Source organism: Euprymna scolopes, chromosome 32, assembly GCF_053919585.1.
Source record: "Euprymna scolopes isolate OS-2025 chromosome 32, ASM5391958v1, whole genome shotgun sequence".
NCBI classification, from domain to species: Eukaryota; Metazoa; Mollusca; class Cephalopoda; order Sepiida; family Sepiolidae; genus Euprymna; species Euprymna scolopes.
The window spans coordinates 38,998,098-39,007,772 of NC_136513.1; the positions used below are offsets into that span (position 1 = coordinate 38,998,098).

At 33.8% G+C, this 9,675-nt stretch overlaps 1 protein-coding gene across 2 annotated transcripts in view; it reads left to right on the plus strand.

The window, feature by feature from the left end:
• The first annotated feature begins 8,743 nt into the window (after positions 1 to 8,743).
• Positions 8,744 to 9,675, plus strand: part of LOC145256287 (uncharacterized) — a 68,724-nt gene continuing 67,792 nt past the window's right edge. The window contains exon 1 of one of the 2 annotated variants that reach the window (XM_080114991.1): positions 8,744 to 9,151. The gene's annotated coding sequence lies outside the window, so the exon portion shown is untranslated. The remainder of the gene's footprint in view (positions 9,152 to 9,675) is intronic. The other variant, XM_080114992.1, reaches the window with a different exon arrangement.

The following is a 9,675-nucleotide window of genomic DNA, read 5'->3' on the forward strand; positions in this document are numbered from 1 at the left end:
AATGAAATCAAATATGATTGAAACGGTCTGTACATCGTAACAAGATATGACTGTATATGCATAAAGAATGATATATATATATATCTATATAATACTAAAAGTCTATGGGTCTTGTATGTTTGCAATCAGATTTCCGGTTTTCAACATCCGGTTGCGCATGCGTAAATAGCAACGTTTTCAATCCGTTATTCCAATTCCGGAATTTTTATATCGCGTTTAATACAAACAATTTCATTTAATTTGATCAAATAGTTTTTTTTTTTTTTAACGGCTAAAAACATTCAACTTCGTAAAGTCTGTCGCAGTTTCAAAAAAACTTCTCCCTTTTAAAAAACAACACTCATTAATAGAAACAGCGGCGGTGAAAGAAAACACCTCTCACTTTCCCTCTAATAGATTTCAACACTCCTACTCCCTCTGTTTTCGTTACGTACGCGAGAAATCTTTAATTCATGTAATTATAAATAAATACTTTTATAAAATCAACCGTAGTTTTTTTTGTTTTTTTTTAACGGCTAAAAACATTCGGTTATCTTTCAGATGCAAGGTTCATTGTTTACTTGCGGTTTTAACGATGTAAGATTCCGTTGTACGGAAGACCAAATCGGCCAAAATGTCTATGATGTTTTTATTGGCGCTTTTCTTCGTATTTGTAATAACATTTTTTTGCACCATTTACAAGTTCTTTTTACAAATAATTTTTTTAATACTGTAATAGTAAAATAAAGATACATTTATTAATTATACGGAAAAAGTATCTCGTAATGTTTTCACACGAGATTTTTTTCCTGTTGATTTCTCTTTTTTTTTTAATATTAAAATTGATTTAAAGTGATTTTCAAGCCTTTAACATGACGGAGTTTATAATGAAAACCAAATTACCGTTAAAATTAAAATAATCTTTATTAGAAATTTGTAACAAAATAACAAAATTATAAAACTATTAGATTAAAATTGAGAACTTTTAATTAAACAACGTGAACATTTTATAATGAGTGTTTTCATGAAATGTATTTTTAATAATAAAAAAAGTGAACTTTTTTTTACTTAAACTTCATAAAAAAAACGTATCCAATATAGAATTTTACTAAAATAATTTTACTATTAGAGTATTAAAAAAATTATTTGTAAAAAAAAACTTGTAAATGGTGCAAAAATATTAAAAAATACGAAGAAAAGCGCCAATAAAAACATCGTAGACGTATATTATCATTTAAACAGTATACTGAATGTTTGCTTAAATTAAATGAAAAAAGTTACATTTTATTTTCATTTTCTATTTAAAAAGCCATTATTAACATGTGGAGAGTGTTTTTTTTATTATTCTGTACTTTCAACTAACAATTTCATTTAAAAGATGATATATCAAAATTTGAATTTAACTATAATAAGGATTATGATACCTGTTCAGTGCATATTTACCTATAAGTATGACCAACCACTTATAATTCAGTAACTGTAATTTAAAAAAAATAACAATTATAATAAACAGAACGACTCATAGAAATCTATCTATATTCTTTTTTCATTTTAATATACTTTCATAGAAATGCTTCTGTTATGTAAAAAAAAACTATTTTCTTTATGCCACAAGTGTCACGCTCATACATGAATTCCAGAGCTAATATAACGTACTGACCCAACGGGTCACGGGTGGTCTAGTATATATATATATATATATGATGAAAATAATGAAAATAGTATTCCGACAAAAATAGAGAAAATAAAAAGGAACAAACCGTATTATGTGTTCATCAACGTTTCGTCTTTATTATGAATGTCTCGAAATAAAGACGAAACGTTGATGAACACATAATACGGTTTGTTCCTTTTTTATTCTCTCTCTCTCTCTCTCTCTCTCTCTCTCTCTATATATATATATATATTATATATATATATATATAGTAATATATGTTATATATATATATATATATTAGTAATGTTCGATGAGGCAGGTTGTTTTTCTGTGGGTTAGCAGTCAGTTGGGCTAATAGACATTTTCGGGTGAGCAGGATCCTTGGACTCTTAGATAAAAGGTTCTGTTAATGTAACTTATATTTCGGTTTGGTCAGAGAAAAATCTTGTTTTTAATTTCTGCTATACAAGGGAAATTTGTCATTGTCTTTACCTTCAAAGAAAAAAAAACCTTCCGTTAATAGTCATTATTTATTTATTTATTTTTTTTTTAGTTGTGTGTTGTTTTTTAGCTTTTTGTTTCCAGTGAGTTTTTGTCTTTGTTGCTGCAGTACAAACTGAATCGAAGAACAACTTTGGACCAGCAAAAAAAGGGGGGGGGGGGGCAATCACAGCCTGTGCAGTAACTGTACGTGTTCATACATTATGAATAGTGCTTACCGTAAAACGTGCCATATGACGACACTGATATTTTGAAACAAAGGAACACGAACCCATCGTGATCGCTGCAGAGGTGACGGCGCATTCGACACTACAAACTCTAATGTCTCTTGGTTGAATGAGTGAAGTGGCATATCACCTCCCCTGCAAGTAAAAGCGATGATTGGCCCTAAGTCATCTGAAGATGGATTGGGTACCTTGAGGCAATCACAGTCCCGGGCAAAGACCTCAGTAGAAAACTATTTTAATTCTAAAAAGAACTCTATGTAGAGGTTTTACAAGAAAATGTGGACATCACACCAACTGTAAAAAACTAATGCTGATGTCCTAAAGCACATTAGACCTTGCCGACAAAGATAAAAAAAACACTATAGCTGTTCATGTCACTCTTCACAGTATTGCACCAGATCTGTTCGCATTTTTATGCTAGACTTATGCGCAATTTTACTTCATCGTGTTCAAGGTGTTGTCAGGAGGTTTAAATAAAATAAAATACGCATCCAGTGCGCTTGAAAACCAAATCACAACATAATATTAGGAAAATAAACAAATATTTTACTTGTTTTAAATTTACAACATAAACATATTTCAGCGCTATACTCCATCCTCAGTATGTTGTTTTCTTCTTCTTCTTTTCTTTTCTTCTTTCTTTTCATGTTGTAAAGTTGGAGAAAGAAAAGTCTGTTTGTAAAGATCCGCGCGTTGTATCTCAGCGGTTGTATTTTGAAATGTTGGAACAGTGCGTAGGCAACGCAAGAATAACATCAAGGGTGTGGGTTCCATATAGAAACGTTAATGTAATTTGAATAAAATAAAATACGCAACTTTACAACATGGCAAGAAAAAGGAAAAGAAAAAAGAAAAAAGGAAAAAAGAAAAAAAGAAGAAAACACCATAATGAGGATGGGGTGTAGCTCCGAAATATATTTATATTGTAAATTTACAACGAGTAAAATATTTGTTTATTTTTCCTAATATTACGTTCTGATTTGGCTTTCAAGTGCACTTGATGCGTATTTGATTTTTTAAAAATTAACTCACACCCTTGATATAAATGCTTCCTTTTATCTTAGCCTTGACATTCTTAATTAATTCTTTGCGCTAGAGAAAGAGAGTATCCCACGCCTTTCTCTCCTGACCGAGACACTTAAATATGCGTGCTCACCATATGTAAGTCAGTCGAGAAAAAAAGAGAGACTGTTGTAAAAATGGGATTATGGGAAATCTATTGCCTAAGCCTTACGGCATAGGCTCCATCACCCAGCAAAAATATCTGCGTTACTCCACCGAAAGTAGCACCTGACAAATAATGCCATAATCCTTAGCTAACTCCTTTATTTCATGCTATATATGCTCTATTAAATATTTTTTAATTATTTTCATTTACTGGAATACCTTAAATTTGCTAGTTTACGTAGAAAGGAGCAATTTATACTCCAAATTCAGTTCAAGCAAAAAACATTTTCGCTGAGGAAATCTAGGTTAGAAATGAGGATAACGTGTCACGGAAGTGACGTAAGCAAGTAGAAGGAAGGCTTGCGTGTCTCGAAAACAACGTTATTTAATCTCTAAGCTATAGATAGCCAACCTTTTTAATCCATGCGTCAGTATTTTTTATAATCCATTTTGATGTGCTATACAAACATAAATTTCATTTCTGTATTTCAAAATGTGTCGTAATATGGATATATTTTAAATTTATAATATATATATATATATATATATATATATATATATATATATATATATATATATATATATGTATGTATAATATAAGAATTACAGCCAAGTTCACCGAAATGATCCAAGATGGCAAAACTAAAGTAAATTATAAATATTAAAGAATTAATATTTATAAAGTAATCTCAACCAGATGTAAAAGCTCATGTAACGTAATCCCTGACTGAGGAGCGTTAGAACTACGCTGAGGTAGCTTCGTATTCCCGGGTGACGCCAGATAACCCAAGGATTTAAGATAGAGACGATAAATATATATATTTTATTTCATGTCAAAATAGATATTGTTTGAAAACCAGAGAAATGTATTTTTACGGCTAAAAGTTGACAACAGGAAATTTCACTTAGAACCTTGTCTGGCCTTAAATGAACACAGGGTCGTATGTCAGAATTGACACATGGCCTGGAGAATGAGTACTTTAGATTTCAGCGTGGGAATTGTACCCACGCAAAACCCTAAAAGCTTTCGATTTCGCGCCGAAATCTTATTGGCTAGGGAGAATTTCCACTCCATCCACATACCTTACTATATAAACGACTGTCGAGTTGAGTCGCAGAGTGAGTGCAGAGTTTCAAAGCAGATTGCTTGTGTAATTCGGGGAGAACAGGTTGTATAAACATGCCGTTCCCTGGAGAGGGGACCCATCCCCACCTCATCCATCCGTCGGTTGCTGTCTGTGAAGAGAGTTGAGACTTTGAAAAGAACTTACAAAATATGAATGAGAATTGTAAAAACATTTTGTACATAATTTTGTGAAAATTAACCTTCTGTAGATAGACTACAATTGTTTGTCTTTCTTCCTGCCTGCTACTTCGATATTCGCTTTCAGCATACCATTCATGTAACAACATCCGAGGAGTCTAGACGACACGTGCCGAGAATCCAGAAAATAAGAGCCCTTAACCACCTTCTCGAGGAGGCGTTACATTCGATAACAAATAAAAGATAGATCTTCTTGCTTCGACAGTCGAAATTTCTTCCATTCCTTTTTTACGAACATTTTATCTTTCTTTTAATAATATATTGGAAGTCTTTCCATTTTCCGTGTACCTATTTGTGAATTATTCCACCGATTTCTGCCTTTTGGATTACTTTGGATCATCTTCCAATTACGCGATTCATTTGGATTTTACTGGTGCGAATGGAAATTTAACTAACTTTCTTGGATTCTGCATCTTTTGATTTTGCCGTCATTGGATATTTTACCTTTCACCAGACTTCCCGTTCACGTGAAATCACTTTTTATTCACCATATTCCCTCTGCTTCACTTTTTGTTATCAAGTAAGATCTATAACTTACTTGTAGTTTCATTTAATACTTTTGCAAGCATTTTGCTAAATCCTACCCTCTGATGAGAAGGAAAGTATTTCTTCGAAACTTCACCGATTAAGGACTATCGACTTATTTAGTGTTTCGTTTTAAAATTAAATATGTTTTGAACTCTTTTTGAAAGTGTTTTTGAACATGTGTTATTAACTACTTGTTCTTATATATATATATATATATATATATATATATATATATATATATATATATATATATATATATATAACAGTAATCTACGTACATGCATATTTCGGGACCCTAGCCCTCGTCAGCGTATCTTTACTGTTATAAGGACCCGAATCCTGGACCCTATGTATTTCAGTCCAGCATCTTATCCATTACGGTATGATGCCATAGACGATTTACTGTTTAGTTTTTATCGTTTATATATAGTTACGTAGATTTTGTTGTTGATTTTTTAAACGATATTAAGATTAGCGCCTTCATCTTGAAGATCGGATGCTTTTTTAGAAATTACCCATTTTTATTTTAGACATAAACAAATAATATTTTTATATATCGCTGACGAGGGGTAGGGCCACGAAACATGCATGTACGTAGATTACTATTTTAAAAATAAATAAATAAAAATATTCTTTGTTTATGTCCAAAATAAAATGGGCAATTTCTAAAAAACATCTGATCTTCAAGGTGAAGACGCTAATCTTAATATCGTTTAAAAAAATCAACAACAAAAACTACGTAAATACACACACACACACACACATATATATATATATATATATATATATATATATATATATAGGAAATTTATTACTGTGAGTCCAGAATGAGTTTACAAATTGTTTCAGCTAGAGGAAAATCCTCAAAGAGGAAAAATCCAACTAGCATCGTCAGAATTCATAGAGTCCATCTATGAATTCTGACGATGCTAGTTGGATTTTTCCTCTTTGAGGATTTTCCTCTAGCTGAAACAATTTGTAAACTCATTCTGGACTCACAGTAATAAATTTCCTATATACTGCTCTGACTACACATTGAGCACTCTAGTCCGGTTTTTTCACCACTGGTAAATAAAATATATATATATATATATTTGAAAAAAAATGAATCGTCATATAATTGACATATAATCGATATTGCGCAATAAATAAAAACACATGACAATTGTAACATTTTAAAAGTAATCTTGACCTCTACACATTTATTGTTTGGGGCTCAAATCAAACTAAAAAAGTTTGTTTCATGTCCAAGTAACCAACATCTAAAATTTCAAGCATTTAGACCCAAAATTGGAGGAGGAGTTTGGTAGAGTCTTCACAGATCAAATCAGTGAACGTTGGCCCCCTCGACAGCCAAATTTATGGCCGAAAACCGATTAAAAATTTTTCGAAAACCTCAGTACCCCTTATGTCAAATCTTGAGTTTGTAGACTGAAAATTGACAGAGTAGTTTGGTAGGGAAATGTACACACGCAGACAAATGTTTATAGATATGTCATTTTTTACAACACTTCTTTAAACTATATACTGTTTTTTTTTTTTTAGATATGTAGGTTTCCTTGTTTTTACCTATTTACCTGTCTGGTACCAAAGTAACTTATGCTATCATAAAAAACCTTGACACCTCAAAAGCATGTGGACCCGATCTTATACCAGCTGTGCTATTAAAAACGTGCTCAGCCGAAGTAGCTCCAGTTCTCTCCAAACTCTACAACAAATGCCTTAATGAAGCTTGCTTTCCGGGATGTTGGAAAACTGCTTCTGTTGTACCAGTATTCAAGAATTCTGGCGAAAGGACAGACCCATCAAATTATCGCCCCATTAGCCTCCTCCCACTTTTTGCCAAAATATTTGAGACCATAATTTACCATGCTCTAGTCCATCATCTTACAGATGTTAAACTACTGACTGACAAACAATATGTATTTAGACAAGCCCGTTCCACAGCAGACATCCTAACTGTGATCTCTGAACGTATATACCATTGACTGGACAAAGCGGGGGAGGGCAGAGCGGTAGCTCTAGATATATCTAAGGCTTTTGACAGGGTATGGCATGAGGGTCTCCTCAGTAAAATCAGATCATACGGTATCATTGGTAGAATACTTAACATAATTAAATCCTTCTTAGATAAGAGAAAAATCCAGGTTGTCCTCGACGGTCGTACATCTAAACAATATGATATAAATGCGGGGGTGCCCCAGGGTTCTATCCTTGGACCTCTATTGTTCCTGATATTCATAAATGACCTCCCCGACAACATTGCCTCTGAGATGGGTATATATGCTGATGACGCTACACTCTATGGCAGGCACGACAGGAAGACGAATGAACACATTTCTAAAGAAATGGCAGAAACACTAGAGGAAGACCTCCGATCTGTAGTGGAATGGGGACAAAAGTGGTTGGTCGCGTTCAATGCTGCCAAGACTAAACTAGTTTCATTCAATAATTACAAGAAACCCTCTCTACCACCCATAGCAATGGTCAACGACTCTTTATCTGAGACTCCATCTTTCAAACTCCTTGGCCTAACGTTCACAGGAAACATGAGTTGGAACAATTACATTGAAGGCGTTGCCAGGGCCGCTGCAAGAAAGGTGGGCTCTCTCTACCGTGCTAGAAAACTACTAACACCCGAAAGTATCCTGTACCTCTATAAGACCACCATTCGCCCATGTATGGAGTATTGCTGCCACATCTGGGCTGGTGCATCTGCTACTAGTCTCTCGCTCCTTGACAAGGTTCAAAAGAGAGTCGCGAACCTGATAGGCCCTGAACTGGCATCTAAGATCAGCCTCTGTCCCATCGACGAAATGTTGCATCCCTCTGCCTTTTCTACAAGTATTTTAGTGGTGAATGCTCTGACGAACTGCAATCACTTGTGCCCCCACGACGTGAGCACCCTCGACAAACCCGACAGGCTGCTAAATCCCACACCCCACACTGTAGGGATCCCTAGATGTAAAAGATCTTTTTACTTCAATAGTTTCTTCCCCAGAACCGCTAGACTCTGGAATTCCATTCCAGATCCCTGCTTCCCCAACAGCACTGACGTGCAGAAGTTCAAGTGTAACGTGAACCGACACGTTGCTGCCCAAATCCCTACATAGTATCCCCAGTAGTTGTTGCCCCTGATAGTAGCCCCCTACACCAAAGTGGCAATTTGCCTTGTTTGGGGTGAAAATGTAATTAAAAAAAAAAAAGCTATACATATTTATTCTCATAAAATCTATATGCTAATTAATATGTCGCAGATTAGATCTTTAATCCTATTATTATTAAATGCATTTCATATATTATTAACATTTCAGTTTTTATACAAACCTTCTAAATCCGGTTGATCATTTGAATTCTCTTAGAATGTATTAATAAAATCATATGATCATATGTTAAATATTATGCATGCCTTAAATGTAACATTTCGCTAAGCTGTGTTTTCGTTAAACCAGTAATATCGAGAGTTAAATTCGTAATCGAATGAAAAAAAAAATCACGTTAAAACCGGACAATAGCAGTGACTTAGGCTTGACATTTTTGCGCCGGGCATCACTAACTAACCTAACCACTTTCGTCGTCACGCTTTGTAACCTGCAGCTAAACAGAAATATCCAATGCAGGAAGTCAATGAATACATTTCACAGTTGAAAACTTCATTTCACTTCAGAGGCAAAGAAAATATTGGCGACTTTCGTCATTATTTAACATTTCTTGTCTTCAACGATCAGATCGAAAGGACGAAAAAAAAAAAAAAAAGGCTGATTTAAGGTAAGGTAGTAATGTGTATATTGATTTTGCCCACGTCTTTCTTTTGTTGTGAACCCATTTTTCTTTTTATCTCTTTCTTTTCAAGATACCTTTTCATAGTACTAGCAGAGAAACCTGACGTTGCCCGAGATTGGATAATGGATGTTTCACACTCCCATATTTTTATTGTCACTAAATTCGATAAAATAATCAATTTTTTAATCAAATCGATTGCTTGAGAAGCTATCGGGCTGCACATGGCGAAAGCTTCTCATATATAGTAAAATAAGTCACTGTGACAGTGAGTATTGTGAGTAAGGCCAACATTGCACTGTAGAGAACCTTCTGTTGATTTTCTAAAAATTTCCATATAATAATGGCTTGCATTAAAGTTTTAAATGCGAACATACAAGTATAATGCTTTGATTATGCTCCAAACAAAAATATTCAGTTCGGACGCGCCCTTGTCATATAAAAAAAAACTGCTATTGAATTTATATGTCGGGTGTTCGGTTTGTGTGGTAATAAAACTTTTCAAATACACT